Source organism: Stegodyphus dumicola, chromosome 11 (genome assembly GCF_044657685.1).
Source record: "Stegodyphus dumicola isolate Sdum_Otavi_A_Nest chromosome 11, ASM4465768v1".
Taxonomy (NCBI): Eukaryota; Metazoa; Arthropoda; class Arachnida; order Araneae; family Eresidae; genus Stegodyphus; species Stegodyphus dumicola.
In genome coordinates this window covers 168,142,733-168,160,873 of record NC_140778.1, presented here as the reverse complement: position 1 = coordinate 168,160,873, position 18,141 = coordinate 168,142,733, and the positions used below count along the sequence as shown (strand labels likewise).

The 18,141-nt window shown below is 49.0% G+C and overlaps 3 pseudogenes; all 3 read right to left on the bottom strand.

Moving 5' to 3' along the window:
* Nucleotides 1-6,362: 6,362 nt before the first annotated feature.
* On the bottom strand, nucleotides 6,363-6,543 carry LOC118201924 (U2 spliceosomal RNA; annotated as a pseudogene).
* Nucleotides 6,544-12,115: 5,572 nt separating this feature from the next.
* On the bottom strand, nucleotides 12,116-12,210 carry LOC146994831 (U2 spliceosomal RNA; annotated as a pseudogene).
* Nucleotides 12,211-14,122: 1,912 nt separating this feature from the next.
* LOC118203633 (U2 spliceosomal RNA) lies at nucleotides 14,123-14,303 on the bottom strand (annotated as a pseudogene).
* Between the last annotated feature and the right edge of the window lie 3,838 nt (nucleotides 14,304-18,141).

Here is an 18,141-nt window from a genome sequence, read left to right as displayed (position 1 = left end):
GCGGGATACCAAAGCATGCAGATTCCTTCGCGCCGTAAAGATATTCATTTGCCGCCTCGGGAGGTAGGTTGAGAGTCCTCTTTAGTAGCGGGCGCACATGTGAGTCAATCTTTGCCCAGTCGGTTTTCTTCAACCGGGCCGTCCTCATATCAAAATCCATTGATGGAAACACAAAGGATTTGAGCGCGTCAATGCGCTGCCAGGGAGCAAGTGAGGAATTCAGGATCATCTCGCATTTCTGTAGGTAAGTATTGAGTGCCTCGATGTCCGGTGGTTGGTTGAATCCAATTGGTTTCCCCAAAAATTCCTCACCTTCACCCTCACGAAGACACCTGATGGCAGTGCCGTCGATCGAGAACTGAGAGTGGCGGACACCCGTTGGGCGAGCTCCGGAGATATGTAGGGAGAAGCATTTTCTGGGGTTGATGTAGAGGCCAATCTTTCCAACCAGGTTGTGCGTCAGATTGAGTTGAGTTTGCAGCTCCGCAGGGGAGGGCGCGAGTAGCAGTAGGTCGTCGGCATACGCCAGTATGCGGTGTAGAGGACTTTGCCCTTGGACTGCGACAAGTATCGGGTTGATGGTCAAGTTGAACAACAGCCCACTTAGGGGGCAACCCTGACGTACTCCGATGTCAATTGGAATTGGATCCGTGGGGCCTTCCTCTGTGAAGACGCGTGTGGACGCATCCGTGTACAGCTCCTGTATCAGCTCGGTGAAATGATTCCCAACTCCAGAGGCTCGAAGCGCAGCAAAAATTGCATCGTGGGGCACGGATCCGAAGGCATTGGATAGGTCCAATGACGCCAGGCAGGTGTCAGATTGGCTGGTCCGTGCTAGCTGGATTCTCTGCTGAACAACGAAGTTATTTTCAAACACCCCGTCGAAGGGTAGAAATCCCTTCTGTGACGGGGAGAGGATGCAGTTGTCGATGAGCCAAGAAGTGAACCGTCGTGCCAGGCAACCACAGAACAGCTTGGCAATCGTAACACTCAGCGAGATAGGACGCCAGTTTTTGATGTTATACGGGTCACCCCCTTTGGGTAACAGGATAGTACGAGAGTCTTTCCAAGCTGCAGGGACTTTCCTAGCTTTCAAGCAGATGTTGAAGATGGCTGCGAGTACTGTACAGTCCGGATCAACGGCCTTCCAATGGTTGTATGAGAGTCGATCGTGTCCGGGTGCCGAGTTTTCAGCTGAATAGAGTTTCCTTGCGATCTCTGCAGGAGAAAATGGAGAGAGGTCAAGTTCTCTGGGGAGAGGGGATGGTGAGGTGTACACTGAGGTGTCAACTCGGTTGTTGCATAGGGCAGCAGCAAAGTGATCTTGTATATCCTGTCTTCCAATTGGGCATCTCTGTGAATCATCCCCGCAAATCAGTCGGACCGCTCTGCGTCGGTTACGACGGTAGAGTTTCTGGAGCAACTTTGGGTCATCACGTATCTTGGCGGAATTGTTGTTGTTTCCAGTTACATCCTCGCTAGCGGGAGGAAGACGAACTGCACTCGCGGCGGCCATCAAGATCTCGTCAAGTAACGTGGAAAAGGCATCCCACTGCTCAGTGGTCATCGGGTCGGAAAACTCTTCCAGTCGTTCTACGAAGTGTTCAAGGGGGGACGTGACTTGTATTTCTACACCACCCAGTGGAGATCTCTCGGCATCATCCGATACGGCTTCTGGAACCGGTGAGTCGGGTGTAACTGTAGGACCGGTAGGTGAAGGCGAATCCGGGAAGGACGGCTCCGGGGAGTGTTCTTCAAAGGAAGGGTTGGTTCCCAGATTGTCAGTCAAAGGCGCATCAACCTGTGGGGTAGTCCTCATGTCTGTTCCTGGAGGTGCGGCATCCTCTTGATAGGGCAAGGTATTAGGGTCTGTTGCACTTGTCGATTGGTAGGCAGTGGAAGGTCCATCAGTTCTAGCATCATCTTGGCGAGATGTACGGAATCGTGCAGTCCGTGCCTGTCGTCTTGCCGAGGTGGAGGGAAGGAGAGGCGTCACTAGAGGTGGCTGGAGTAAGCGCTGCCGTTCACGTCGGTGGCGTGCTTGGTGGTTAAGGAATCCACCCCGTGTTTGGCATGAGAAGTCGCACTGGGTACATCTCCAACGATGTTGAATGCCCGATTCGACGACTACGGGCCGGTCTCTAAAGCATTGATGGGTCGAGACCTTAACGGCGATGGGCAATAGGCAGTGTGCACACCAGTTCCGAGTGCTAGCAACATCTATGCCATGTGTGTACAAGAGGTGTCTGCAGAGCGAGTGGCGGAGTTGGGTCCAGCGTTTCGAATGGAATGTCCTATGGCAGTCCCTTTCGGTGCAGTGGAGTGTGTCTTGCATCGGGAAGAGTAGATGGACAATAGAGTCACGTCGGCAGGATGTCTCTGGGCAGGACTCATGATTCTCCACATGAGTGGGCATAGGCAAAGGCTCCCTCACTGACAGGTTCTGCAATGGCCTGCTAGGACGTGGGCCAGGTGCAATTTGCTCAGTAGAAGTCGTAGCAGCATGTGAGCGTATTACATTGCTGTCTGGTGCGGGCAATTCAGTAGAGAGCAGATCAGTCCTTTCTGAGGGAGTGAGGCATAGGATGAGGACGTCCGCATCAGTCGTGTCTCCAGCGCTGGAGGTAGTATCCAAGCGTGTCTGGCAGGGTACTTGAGGTGCGACATCGGATTCACCAGGTAGGTCTTTACTAGGCGAAGTGGTCACCGGGACAGTGGCAGTTAAAGCAGGTTGAGGAGCAGCGTCTGTTGAGCCAGAGGCAGTGCAGTCCGTGTGGACGGGGCCTGGTGCAGGAGCAGCGGGCGGTGAAGAAGCGGCGTCAGTCAGTGTCTCAGGAGTTGAGGAGGTAAAGTCATCGTCTCCAGGAGAGGTGGGAGGCGGAGCCTGTCTGTGACGGAGGTGACGATGGGACCGCAGCTGTTTCTTATTCAGGCAGGAGCGACCACAATCCGGGCAGGTGACGGCAGACGCCAGTTGAGGTGTGGAAGCATTAGTCTTTGGTCCAGGTATGACGGTGGGAGTAGAATTCCTGGCCGGGAGGGTGAAGTATGGTGTCGACGGGATTGACGTCTCCGAAGGTGGCAGCAAGTTCCTTGTGTTCTCCGCGGGAAACACCTTGGATTTAGCAGGTACGTTGGACGTCAGAGACTCCGTCCCCGCGGTGGAGGTGATCACTGCGCAGAGAGGACCGGTTGAAGCAGGATGAGCAGAACTCTCTCTCATGGATGGCGAAGAAAGAGCTTCAGCGTAAGTGCGTGGGGGTGAGATCGTGAGTGTGTTCGATGAGCAGGCATGACCAGCCGCCGTCCGAGCCCGTGTATGATGACATACGGGCGAGATCAATGACCCAGGAATGCTCGCAGCTACCCTTCTGTCAGGAGGTGGGTGGAGCTGACTGTCTTTCTCCTGCACGTGCGTCCTTGTATGCCTTCTGAGGCCCCTTCTGCTCGTACACTCCAATCCGCAGACGTAGCATGCGAATGTAGACTGGGGTGTGGTGGGCGTGTCCTTGGCAGAGGAGGACGTGTGAGCAGACTTGGCGAGTGATGAACCCTCTGGTGTCCTTCGTTCACTAGGTTGACAAGTGACCACAGGTAGGAGCGGTGTGCAGCCAGAAGTCTTGGCTTGAATTCTATCCAACAGTTGGCGTAAGTGTCCACCTTTGGAAAGGGGCGGTCCAGAGGGTGTAACGAAAGCTGGCACGTGTCTGGGCAAGGAGGACGACCCGGTGGGCGTGGCTTCACTAGTGGCGATACTCCCGTAGTAGTAGGTGGGCACACTCCTGGCAGACGAGCCGGCTCCGGGCAGGCAAGGCGTGGCACTAGGGACCACAGCGGCGACTCCAGGATGAGCAGTGGCACTAGAAGATGCAGGAACAGCTCTGGAACCTCCAGTGGCAATTTCGGGAGAGGCACTCGCTCCAAGGGCAGGAATAGCTCCGGCAGATCCAGCGACGACACAAGAGTTTCCATCGGAGGATCCATGGTCTGCAGCGGCGACTTGGGAAGTAGCCGGAACGGATTGGATCAATCCAGGGACAGATGCAACCGGGAAGGCTCCGGCCGTCACAGGGATGTCTTCAGAAGCTCCAGGGTAGGCAGGAATGGCCTCAGACAATCCGGGGGCCTCAGCTTCTGCATCAGGCGCACCAGGAGAGGCTCCAATAGATCCAGGGATGGCTTGGGAAGCATCAGCGGCTGATCCCGGAGCAAGAGGGACGACTCCATTGGATCCAGGGATAGCTCCAGCGGGAACGGCGGGCACTCCATGGTCAACAGCTGCTCCAGGGACTCCATGAACAGCACGGGAACAGGTTCCAATGGATCCAGCAACAGGACCTCCAGCGGGAACGGCAGGCACTCCACGGTCAACAGCTACAACAGGAACGTCTCCAGGGACTCCATGCACCGTTACTACACTTTGATCTTAGCCAAAAGGCCGAGAAGCGATGCAGAAATCTCTGGCGTGATGAATTCACTTTCAATTTTTCATATTTCAAAAGTCCTGAGCATTCGTGCAGGGGGAGAAGGGGGTGCAGAAGACTCAGGTTAGCGAGTGCTGCTTGGGGGTTTTTTATGATATATCGTTATTTCATCCTCCTCCTGTGTTACAAAAAAAGAGGTGTACAAGGATGACCAATTTCTGTCTAGTCAAGTGGATCATTTTGCGGTCCTTTCTAATGTTCCCATTCTGGAGGCGTCAGTCCCCTCCTCCTTGGGCGGGGCTAGTTTTAAAAAGCCAAGGACGTCAAAAGTTCATTTCATTCAAGATTCAATTGCAAATTTTATTCTTACTACAGCAAATGAACCACAATGCTGAAATATCCTCACAGATATTTCTACAATATCGCAATAACTTACAGTAGTTATATTGGACGTTTTACGGAAACGTTGGCCAGAACAAAATTCAAAGTAGAAAAAGTTAATCCGATCTCAACGCGAAATCGCTACAGTCAATAACAGCAGTAAGTAAACAACTGAATTCCGGTGTTTTCCTCCAGCTTTTATAAGCTTATGCACCATGCAACATAATATTCTCGTATTTTCTCAATTTTTTTTCAGATGGGAAAAGAGGACAATGAAATATTCATGAAAGTGTTCATTTCTCTGGAGTAGCTTCCTCCTCCGAAAAATCTCATTCTTCACTGCAGGTGAATATAAAACAAATGTAATTACAAAGGCAATAAAAATAGCAAAACCAAAAATAAATAAATAAATATTCCTGGAGTTATCGAATGCCCATGCTTGGGAAGAAATTATTTTTTGTGATTAAACAAATATTGAGACAGTAAAATTTATCAGCCAAAACTGCATTACATAATGCCAGAGTTTGATTGACACAAACTCGACATGCACAGTCCAGCACATGGTTTCCAACTCAGAGATACTCTCTCTCTCTCTCTCTTCAGTTCAAACGTTGCACTTGAAAACACAGAGTGAAATATTAGAAACTTAAAACAATTAAACAAACAGAAAAATTACAAAAAACACTTTACAAATTCATTTGTAATATGTACAATAAAACAGTACTTTTTAATTTACAATTAATGATTACTTTGTATTCTACACTTCCACACTAGTGGCGGGCAAGCCATCTCAAAACTCAGAATAAACTGCTTCCTGCATAGTGCAGCCATCTATTGGCATTTTCCCGTTTGTTAATATTAATGTGCCAACAAAATAAATGAATGAATGAATAAAAACATAAATACAACAATCCTTAACAATAATTGTAGACCATTACAATTAGCTGGCGTTTAGAAATCATACAGAGACAAACAAAACATTAGGAAACAGACAGAAAAATCTTTGTTGCTGCAGTGTGCCTACAAACATTTTACATCCTTTTGAGAGTTATTTACAATAAAAAGGCTCGTGTGTTGAAAGAAGCAATGTGTATACGCGCGCTGTAGTGGGAAAGATCTGGCAAATGTGAATAGGAATTCTCTCAAACTTACATGAAATGAGACAAAAATGTTACTGCAAATGAAATTTGAGTGATATTTCGAGGCCGATCTTCCTTCAATCAGTCAGACAGAATGAGTAAGTTGTTAACAGTACGGGGAAAAAAATGTGGATTTTATGGGATTTCTGTAAATACGAATAAAACTTCGTATTTACAGAAACCAGAACTTGACACTGAAAAGAACGAGGGTTAAACCCGAGGCTCCAGAATGTTCCCATTCCGAGGAAAAGAACGAGGGGCCCGAGCAATAGCAAGTTAAAAAAAAGGCAGGTCGCCGCACACTCGTACAAAGGTATGATGTTGTCAGACCTTCGGTTTTCTGAAATTTGAAGGGGCCATTTTAAAAGGACGTTTTCCTGAGGATGCAGTGGGTGAGTGAAGTTTCTGCTTTTTGGATATATTGTGGGCCGTATCCTGCAAGTAGTGCCATAGCAGGCCAACCCGTGGCGAGGGCGGAATAAATTCCTAACCACAAGCCTATCTGCAAAAATTAGTTTAATATCTTGACGTCATGTCGACGTCGTATCAGATATTAAGCTGATAAGAACAGATTCTTTATTTAAAATATTCCATGCCATTTTACACAGCATTGATCTGATCATGGCGTGTCAGACAATGACGCACGCAGTGCGATTTTCGTTATTAATAAATAATATAAAGAATTTCGACAAAAAGATAAAACAATGAAGACGTAACAATATAATTTCTTTAACGTTATTTACAATAAAATATTTAGCATTATGTACATCACTGGTTGTTTTGATTGTTTTGGCGTGTGCCTGTTAAATGTTCGATATAAATGTCTCTCGATGCCCGGATGGTTTCGCTAACAATAAGTTTGCGCATTAAGTTTGCATACTTATTTGTGCAGAGACGTCTCACAACTCTGTCATTTGCCGGATCCCATGATCCTAGAGCACCAACAACAATGGCCTCGGTACGAACATTTCTAAACTTTCTTCTTAGAAGGTCGGCAACAGGACGATATTTGGTCTCCTTCTCAGTTCTTGCATGTTGAAAAGAGGCGAGTCGATTCTCAAAGGCGACGGTCACATCAATAATGAGGCAAGAGTCGTCTTTGGAAAGGACAAGATCGGGTCTCAGGGAAGATCCTTCAATAGCCAGATTCTCAGAAAGGACGTTCCAGCGACCAGAAGCAGCATCCTTTAACCTCTTGACGATGGAATTGTGCCTGTTCTGGTAGAGCCGCGAATACTTCATGCAATGACAGATTACATGAGGCAGAGTCTCCTCTGGAAAGGGGCAGCGACGACATGCACGGCGAGTGCGATCCCATGGTTTGGAGGCGTTCAGTGGCACGAGGTTGAGGCGGGCGCGGTGGATAAAGCGCCAGTCGGCAAAGCGAATGAACGATCCCTCATGGAAGAAGTGTGAGCTTGCACGTGCAGCCGAAACGCATTCCATGGATTTTCCTTGACTTGGGAGATTCACCAAATCTTGGAGCCTGCAAGATCTTCTAAGGTGACGAAAGGATTTGAAAATAGAGTTCCTGTTGCTAGGAAAGATGGTAGAATTCCCACAGGAGATGGAAGGGCAGCCGTCGTTGTCAAAGCTCCAGGAGATGTTAAGGCGGCGAGAGGCAGCGCGGGCAGCAGACCATAGTGAAGAGGTGGGGTTGCTGGTGGCGGCGAATGGTCCCTCATCCGATGCAGAAAGGAACTGGCTGACGATAGAAGGAGATGGAGACAGCTGGATCCGAGCGCGAATGTATCCACAAAGATCATCCCAAGCAAGCTTGCGAACGAGTGGGTCCCTAGATGTTAGGAGCTTAAACGCACCGTCCACAGCAGCAATGTCAGAGTCTTCGGCGGCAAGAGGGACACCGAAGGAACCTTTCCCGGAGAGGCCGTAGAGATAGTTATTGGAGGCTTCTGGGGGGAGGTTCAGGGTCCTTTTAATGGCAGGCTTGAGGAGATCGTCGATCTTTTTCCAGTCAGTTTTGGAGAACTGAGACGTCCTCATGTGAAACAGGAGCGACGGGAAGAAGAAGGTCTTAAGAGCATCAATCCGTTGCCAGGGTGCCAGCTTAGATTCAGAAATACACTTGGCCAGTGACAAGAAGTCGCGGAGTTGGGCACGTGCAGGCGGGAGGTTGAAGCCAATGGGCTTACCAAGAAACTTGAAGAATTCACCCTCTTTAAGTGCAGGAATTGGAACTTCAGAGATGTAGAAGGCAGTCGGAAGAACACGGGAGGAGCGAACAGCAGAGAAGTGGAAGGAGCGGCACTTCTTGGGGTTCAGCAAGAGATTGAGCCTGGAACATGCATCTTGGACCCGGAGGAGGTCATGCTGGAGTGCTTCAGGAGAAGGCGCCAACAGGAGGAGGTCATCAGCATAGGCCAGAATCTTTGGAACCGGAGACATCGATTCAACACAGCGAAGGACGGGGTCGATGACCAGGTTGAATAGGAGTCCGCTAAGTGGGCAGCCTTGGCGAACCCCAGCGTGGATGTGGACAGGACAGGACGTGCCATCACTTGACAAGAAGGAGGTGGTAGAGCCACTGTAGAAGGACCTGATGAGGGAAGAGAAGTCGTCACCAACACCGGAGTCAGAGAGAGCAGCATAGATGGCTGAGTGTGGCACGGATCCAAAGGCATTAGAAATGTCTAAGGATGCTAAGCACAATTCAGACCTGGATCGACGAGCTAATTGGAGTTGACTGTGGAGGATGAAATTGTGTTCAAAGACACCATCATGAGCAAGGAAACCTTTCTGGCAGGGGCTGAGAACGTCGTGTGTAGAAAGCCAGCTGGAGAAACGACGTGCCATGCAACCAGCAAAGAGCCTTGATATGCACGAGCTAAGGGCGATGGGTCGCCAGTTGTCAATAACGGAGGGGTCCCCATCCTTGAAGATAAGAAACGTGCGAGAGGACTTCCAAGAGGCCGGAATGCGTCGCAGCTTCAAGCAGATGTTAAAAATAGCACAAAGTGCCTTGCATTCGGGGTCGACATCTCTCCAGTGTCTGTAAGAAAGCCGATCAGGGCCAGGCGCGGAATTTTCACAAGCCATCAGCTTGGAACGCACTTCAGAAGGGGAGAACGGCGACATGTCAACAGGAGGACGATCAGAAGCATGCTGGCAGAAGATGGAAGTGTCTGCATCCCGTGGAGAGTACTTTTCAGAGAAGTGGGCAGCAAGATCTTCCGCAGGAATCGCACAGAAAGAGGAGTCACGTTGGGTGATGAGTCGGAGGGCTCTCCGACGATTCATCCGGTAGATCCTCTGTATGACACGGGGATTGGAGGCGTCCGGTGTGCGGCGAAACCCAGACTCTTCAGGAGGCACAGGTGGAGGGAGCTTGACAGTATCAGAGGCAGAGGAGATGATGGCATCAAGGCAGGTCTCGAATTCGGACCAGGTGTTATTGTCATCTGGAGCAGAGGAGAGGCGCTGGAGGGTCTCGCTGAACTGCAGCAGTGGGGAATCATCCGGAAGCAGGGTGTCAATGGAGGGAACAGTCGCGGAGTCACGAAGGCTACCGGAAGGAACGGAGAATCCATCATCAAGGAAGCTTGAATTGAGAAAGTCGTCCGCTGGAGCAGAGAGCGAGAGAGCCGGCGAGGAAAGTGCAGGAGAGACTGGAGAAGCAGAAGGAGATGATCTTCTGGCAGGAGAAGCAGGAGTACCAGGTGAAGAAGTAGGAGATGAGTGAGGACGCTCTGGAGAGACTGCAGCAGAAGGAACAGGAGGCGAGGGTGCGGCAGTCGAGGCAAGAGCATCATTCATAGGAACGGCGGGTACAGCAGGCGGAGGAGCAGGCACCGTGGAAGCAGCAGCAGGAGAAACCTGGGTAGGTTGTTGGCGTGGTCTTCTCGGTCTTTGAGGGACAGGAAGAGGGAGAGCAATATTATCAGAGGTAGCATTACGTTCAGCTCGCTGATGGAAGGCAGAGTGGTTGAAGAGACCTTTTCTGGAAGGACAGGAGAAGGGACACACTGAACATTTCCACCGGAACGAAGCACCAGACGAGAGGACAGTAGGAGAAGAACGGAAGCAGGAATGGGAAGACACCTTGTTCACCAAGAGCATGCAACAGTGACTGCACCATTTCATGCAGGAAGAGATGGGAAGCTGATGCTCCTGGAGAAGGTGGCGTGTGAGAGACTTCTTCATCCTTGACCAGGAGTTGGACCTAAATAGAAGGCTGCAGTTTACTTCCGTGCAGGAGAAGACGTCGTTGACAGGAAAGACGAGATGCAGCGTAGAGTCGACCCGACAAGTGGAATCAGGACCCTGAGGGCCGATGTAGGTGGTGTCAAGGCCAGGAGAACTGGGAGGAGGCGAAGTTCTGGGGGCGGCAGTCGGAGAATCAGAAGCAGGAAGCCGGAAATCACGAGGAGAGTCAGAGCTGGGAGAGGATCTGTGACGTCGGTACCAGTGGAAGCGCAGCTGTTTCTTGTTGATACAGGACATTCCACAGTCACCACAGATGATCAAGGCAGGCGGAGGAGGAGAAGGGGAAACGGAGGTGCTGGCATCCGGCAGACAGGAGGACACGGCAGTCGGATCACTGGCGCAAGATGAGGAACCTGGGGCAGTCGTCACAGGGCAGACAGGAGGCAAGATGTCGCCGCTAGGTGCAGGGACAACTGTGCAATCAGGAGACATCGTGGAAGGAGATCCAGGAGGAGGCGGTCCAGAGCAGGTATGTTTGACAGCAGCACGCGAACGAGTGTGGTGGCACACTGGCGAGTCAGAGGAAACATCAAAGAGAGAAGAGGCAGGCGAGTCAGACGAAGATCCAGTGGGATGAAGATCCAAGGTGGGAGACTGTGAAGAGCGGGGTCCAGGAGGTGAGCCACAAGAGCGACGGTAAACTGAGTCAGGCGACCTTTCGTAGATCTTTGCTAGGAGTTGCCTGAGATTACCACCTCGTAGCAGTGGAGGACCGGAAGGCGTGGCAGCCGCAGCAACATGTCGGACAGGAGGTCTTGAGCTGGAACGCATAGCAGAAGCATGGTTTTCAACAGGCAGACAGGTGACAGAGCAGGGCTGAGGTGACGACACAGCAAGAGAGGAGCGCATATCCACAGCAGGTATCGTAGAAGCCGTAGGCAACATCCGAGGTAGGCCAGGAGTTGTTGGCGACGGGATTCTGGGCGGACGAACCGGAACTGGAATGTAGTCACTCGAGGAGCCGGCATCATTCGGTGGTCCAGGCATAGCTGAAAAAAATGGAGAGAAACACAGCAGCACAAAAAGCAAGAACAAAGCACTTTTGGCAAGATCAAACATAAAACAGTCAGAGGGCAAGAGCAACTGTCGAAGCTTTGGGTGGATCTGGTAGGGAAAAAAAAAAAAAAAAAACATAACCAGGGTAGGCGGAGAAACTAGCCGACTTGGATGGAAATTGGTGTCGAGCTAAGGATTCACTCAGCCGAGTGGCCTGTCTGCTAAGACACCAATGGAGGTAAGTCCCTGGACCCACGACGAACTGGGGGTCGAGGCACCTATCGAGACTAAATACTCGAAAGGAAAAACCATTGACAGGAGAGCAAAGACGATGACCAGGACTTGGAAGATTACGCCCCACTAAAGGCCGTACCCAGCCGGGTGTCCTTTTCACATGGATGGGTAATCGGAAGCTTACTCGATCCCTGACCTGTGGCAGAACACAGGCTAAGGGCTCACGGCTACTCCAGGACACTAATCCGAGTAAGCATAAAAACCAACCAGTTAGATCGAAACTAACCTGGACATGGGAAAAATAAATAAAACGAAACAAACGATAGCGGAAGGAGCAAAGAGATAGGGATGAAATAAAGGAAAGACCACGCCCACCATAATAGTGAGTTTGTGCAAAGGAAAAAATAAGGGCTCAACGAAAGCATTTTAACACTAAATAGCGAAAAAATACTAAAGAAGAGCAAGAATAGACAGGAAAGAGGTAGAAAAAGTTAGACCCCACCCATCACATGGATTAACCGAAAACGGCTAGTTCGGTGATAGCGGGAAAAGACACCTGCACGCTCACAGGGAAAGGAAAGGTTCCTACTGACGCAAGTAAAGGTCACCAACCCATCAAGCATCAGTAGGAGAAAAAGAGACAAAATAAAGCAAAACTTACCAAAGATCCACCTTGGCTCCGCCCTCCGGACGAGGCAACTACTCTAGCAGCATATCCACCGGTGAACCTATAAAAATAAATCAAACCGGCAAATTAAGCTGATAAGAACAGATACTACACTTTGATCTTAGCCAAGAGGCCGAGAAGCGATGCACAATTCTCTGGCGTGATGAATTCACTTTCAATTTTTCATATTTCAAAAGTCCTGAGCATTCGTGCAGGGGGAGAAGGGAGTGCAGAAGACTCAGGTAAGCGAGTGCTGCTTGGGGGTTTTTTATGATATGTCGTTATTTCATCCTCCTCCTGTGTTACAAAAAAAGAGGTGTACAAGGATGACCAATTTCTGTCTAGTCAAGTGGATCATTTTGCGGTCCTTTCTAATGTTCCCATTCTGGAGGCGTCAGTCCCCTCCTCCTTGGGCGGGGCTAGTTTTAAAAAGCCAAGGACGTCAAAAGTTCATTTCATTCAAGATTCAATTGCAAATTTTATTCTTACTACAGCAAATGAACCACAATGCTGAAATATCCTCACAGATATTTCTACAATATCGCAATAACTTACAGTAGTTATATTGGACGTTTTACGGAAACGTTGGCCGGAACAAAATTCAAAGTAGAAAAAGTTAATCCGATCTCAACGCGAAATCGCTACAGTCAATAACAGCAGTAAGTAAACAACTGAATTCCGGTGTTTTCCTCCAGCTTTTATAAGCTTATGCACCATGCAACATAATATTCTCGTATTTTCTCAATTTTTTTTCAGATGGGAAAAGAGGACAATGAAATATTCATGAAAGTGTTCATTTCTCTGGAGTAGCTTCCTCCTCCGAAAAATCTCATTCTTCACTGCAGGTGAATATAAAACAAATGTAATTACAAAGGCAATAAAAATAGCAAAACCAAAAATAAATAAATAAATATTCCTGGAGTTATCGAATGCCCATGCTTGGGAAGAAATTATTTTTTGTGATTAAACAAATATTGAGACAGTAAAATTTATCAGCCAAAACTGCATTACATAATGCCAGAGTTTGATTGACACAAACTCGACATGCACAGTCCAGCACATGGTTTCCAACTCAGAGATACTCTCTCTCTCTGTCTCTTCAGTTCAAACGTTGCACTTGAAAACACAGAGTGAAATATTAGGAACTTAAAACAATTAAACAAACAGAAAAATTACAAAAAACACTTTACAAATTCATTTGTAATATGTACAATAAAACAGTACTTTTTAATTTACAATTAATGATTACTTTGTATTCTACACTTCCACACTAGTGGCGGGCAAGCCATCTCAAAACTCAGAATAAACTGCTTCCTGCATAGTGCAGCCATCTATTGGCATTTTCCCGTTTGTTAATATTAATGTGCCAACAAAATAAATGAATGAATGAATAAAAACATAAATACAACAATCCTTAACAATAATTGTAGACCATTACAATTAGCTGGCGTTTAGAAATCATACAGAGACAAACAAAACATTAGGAAACAGACAGAAAAATCTTTGTTGCTGCAGTGTGCCTACAAACATTTTACACCCTTTTGAGAGTTATTTACAATAAAAAGGCTCGTGTGTTGAAAGAAGCAATGTGTATACGCGCGCTGTAGTGGGAAAGATCTGGCAAATGTGAATAGGAATTCTCTCAAACTTACATGAAATGAGACAAAAATGTTACTGCAAATGAAATTTGAGTGATATTTCGAGGCCGATCTTCCTTCAATCAGTCAGACAGAATGAGTAAGTTGTTAACAGTACGGGGAAAAAAATGTGGATTTTATGGGATTTCTGTAAATACGAATAAAACTTCGTATTTACAGAAACCAGAACTTGACACTGAAAAGAACGAGGGTTAAACCCGAGGCTCCAGAATGTTCCCATTCCGAGGAAAAGAACGAGGGGCCCGAGCAATAGCAAGTTAAAAAAAAGGCAGGTCGCCGCACACTCGTACAAAGGTATGATGTTGTCAGACCTTCGGTTTTCTGAAATTTGAAGGGGCCATTTTAAAAGGACGTTTTCCTGAGGATGCAGTGGGTGAGTGAAGTTTCTGCTTTTTGGATATATTGTGGGCCGTATCCTGCAAGTAGTGCCATAGCAGGCCAACCCGTGGCGAGGGCGGAATAAATTCCTAACCACAAGCCTATCTGCAAAAATTAGTTTAATATCTTGACGTCATGTCGACGTCGTATCAGATATTAAGCTGATAAGAACAGATTCTTTATTTAAAATATTCCATGCCATTTTACACAGCATTGATCTGATCATGGCGTGTCAGACAATGACGCACGCAGTGCGATTTTCATTATTAATAAATAATATAAAGAATTTCGACAAAAAGATAAAACAATGAAGACGTAACAATATAATTTCTTTAACGTTATTTACAATAAAATATTTAGCATTATGTACATCACTGGTTGTTTTGATTGTTTTGGCGTGTGCCTGTTAAATGTTCGATATAAATGTCTCTCGATGCCCGGATGGTTTCGCTAACAATAAGTTTGCGCATTAAGTTTGCATACTTATTTGTGCAGAGACGTCTCACAACTCTGTCATTTGCCGGATCCCATGATCCTAGAGCACCAACAACAATGGCCTCGGTACGAACATTTCTAAACTTTCTTCTTAGAAGGTCGGCAACAGGACGATATTTGGTCTCCTTCTCAGTTCTTGCATGTTGAAAAGAGGCGAGTCGATTCTCAAAGGCGACGGTCACATCAATAATGAGGCAAGAGTCGTCTTTGGAAAGGACAAGATCGGGTCTCAGGGAAGATCCTTCAATAGCCAGATTCTCAGAAAGGACGTTCCAGCGACCAGAAGCAGCATCCTTTAACCTCTTGACGATGGAATTGTGCCTGTTCTGGTAGAGCCGCGAATACTTCATGCAATGACAGATTACATGAGGCAGAGTCTCCTCTGGAAAGGGGCAGCGACGACATGCACGGCGAGTGCGATCCCATGGTTTGGAGGCGTTCAGTGGCACGAGGTTGAGGCGGGCGCGGTGGATAAAGCGCCAGTCGGCAAAGCGAATGAACGATCCCTCATGGAAGAAGTGTGAGCTTGCACGTGCAGCCGAAACGCATTCCATGGATTTTCCTTGACTTGGGAGATTCACCAAATCTTGGAGCCTGCAAGATCTTCTAAGGTGACGAAAGGATTTGAAAATAGAGTTCCTGTTGCTAGGAAAGATGGTAGAATTCCCACAGGAGATGGAAGGGCAGCCGTCGTTGTCAAAGCTCCAGGAGATGTTAAGGCGGCGAGAGGCAGCGCGGGCAGCAGACCATAGTGAAGAGGTGGTGTTGCTGGTGGCGGCGAATGGTCCCTCATCCGATGCAGAAAGGAACTGGCTGACGATAGAAGGAGATGGAGACAGCTGGATCCGAGCGCGAATGTATCCACAAAGATCATCCCAAGCAAGCTTGCGAACGAGTGGGTCCCTAGATGTTAGGAGCTTAAACGCACCGTCCACAGCAGCAATGTCGGAGTCTTCGGCGGCAAGAGGGACACCGAAGGAACCTTTCCCGGAGAGGCCGTAGAGATAGTTATTGGAGGCTTCTGGGGGGAGGTTCAGGGTCCTTTTAATGGCAGGCTTGAGGAGATCGTCGATCTTTTTCCAGTCAGTTTTGGAGAACTGAGACGTCCTCATGTGAAACAGGAGCGACGGGAAGAAGAAGGTCTTAAGAGCATCAATCCGTTGCCAGGGTGCCAGCTTAGATTCAGAAATACACTTGGCCAGTGACAAGAAGTCGCGGAGTTGGGCACGTGCAGGCGGGAGGTTGAAGCCAATGGGCTTACCAAGAAACTTGAAGAATTCACCCTCTTTAAGTGCAGGAATTGGAACTTCAGAGATGTAGAAGGCAGTCGGAAGAACACGGGAGGAGCGAACAGCAGAGAAGTGGAAGGAGCGGCACTTCTTGGGGTTCAGCAAGAGATTGAGCCTGGAACATGCATCTTGGACCCGGAGGAGGTCATGCTGGAGTGCTTCAGGAGAAGGCGCCAACAGGAGGAGGTCATCAGCATAGGCCAGAATCTTTGGAACCGGAGACATCGATTCAACACAGCGAAGGACGGGGTCGATGACAAGGTTGAATAGGAGTCCGCTAAGTGGGCAGCCTTGGCGAACCCCAGCGTGGATGTCGACAGGACAGGACGTGCCATCACTTGACAAGAAGGAGGTGGTAGAGCCACTGTAGAAGGACCTGATGAGGGAAGAGAAGTCGTCACCAACACCGGAGTCAGAGAGAGCAGCATAGATGGCTGAGTGTGGCACGGATCCAAAGGCATTAGAAATGTCTAAGGATGCTAAGCACAATTCAGACCTGGATCGACGAGCTAATTGGAGTTGACTGTGGAGGATGAAATTGTGTTCAAAGACACCATCATGAGCAAGGAAACCTTTCTGGCAGGGGCTGAGAACGTCGTGTGTAGAAAGCCAGCTGGAGAAACGACGTGCCATGCAACCAGCAAAGAGCCTTGATATGCACGAGCTAAGGGCGATGGGTCGCCAGTTGTCAATAACGGAGGGGTCCCCATCCTTGAAGATAAGAAACGTGCGAGAGGACTTCCAAGAGGCCGGAATGCGTCGCAGCTTCAAGCAGATGTTAAAAATAGCACAAAGTGCCTTGCATTCGGGGTCGACATCTCTCCAGTGTCTGTAAGAAAGCCGATCAGGGCCAGGCGCGGAATTTTCACAAGCCATCAGCTTGGAACGCACTTCAGAAGGGGAGAACGGCGACATGTCAACAGGAGGACGATCAGAAGCATGCTGGCAGAAGATGGAAGTGTCTGCATCCCGTGGAGAGTACTTTTCAGAGAAGTGGGCAGCAAGATCTTCCGCAGGAATCGCACAGAAAGAGGAGTCACGTTGGGTGATGAGTCGGAGGGCTCTCCGACGATTCATCCGGTAGATCCTCTGTATGACACGGGGATTGGAGGCGTCCGGTGTGCGGCGAAACCCAGACTCTTCAGGAGGCACAGGTGGAGGGAGCTTGACAGTATCAGAGGCAGAGGAGATGATGGCATCAAGGCAGGTCTCGAATTCGGACCAGGTGTTATTGTCATCTGGAGCAGAGGAGAGGCGCTGGAGGGTCTCGCTGAACTGCAGCAGTGGGGAATCATCCGGAAGCAGGGTGTCAATGGAGGGAACAGTCGCGGAGTCACGAAGGCTACCGGAAGGAACGGAGAATCCATCATCAAGGAAGCTTGAATTGAGAAAGTCGTCCGCTGGAGCAGAGAGCGAGAGAGCCGGCGAGGAAAGTGCAGGAGAGACTGGAGAAGCAGAAGGAGATGATCTTCTGGCAGGAGAAGCAGGAGTACCAGGTGAAGAAGTAGGAGATGAGTGAGGACGCTCTGGAGAGACTGCAGCAGAAGGAACAGGAGGCGAGGGTGCGGCAGTCGAGGCAAGAGCATCATTCATAGGAACGGCGGGTACAGCAGGCGGAGGAGCAGGCACCGTGGAAGCAGCAGCAGGAGAAACCTGGGTAGGTTGTTGGCGTGGTCTTCTCGGTCTTTGAGGGACAGGAAGAGGGAGAGCAATATTATCAGAGGTAGCATTACGTTCAGCTCGCTGATGGAAGGCAGAGTGGTTGAAGAGACCTTTTCTGGAAGGACAGGAGAAGGGACACACTGAACATTTCCACCGGAACGAAGCACCAGACGAGAGGACAGTAGGAGAAGAACGGAAGCAGGAATGGGAAGACACCTTGTTCACCAAGAGCATGCAACAGTGACTGCACCATTTCATGCAGGAAGAGATGGGAAGCTGATGCTCCTGGAGAAGGTGGCGTGTGAGAGACTTCTTCATCCTTGACCAGGAGTTGGACCTAAATAGAAGGCTGCAGTTTACTTCCGTGCAGGAGAAGACGTCGTTGACAGGAAAGACGAGATGCAGCGTAGAGTCGACCCGACAAGTGGAATCAGGACCCTGAGGGCCGATGTAGGTGGTGTCAAGGCCAGGAGAACTGGGAGGAGGCGAAGTTCTGGGGGCGGCAGTCGGAGAATCAGAAGCAGGAAGCCGGAAATCACGAGGAGAGTCAGAGCTGGGAGAGGATCTGTGACGTCGGTACCAGTGGAAGCGCAG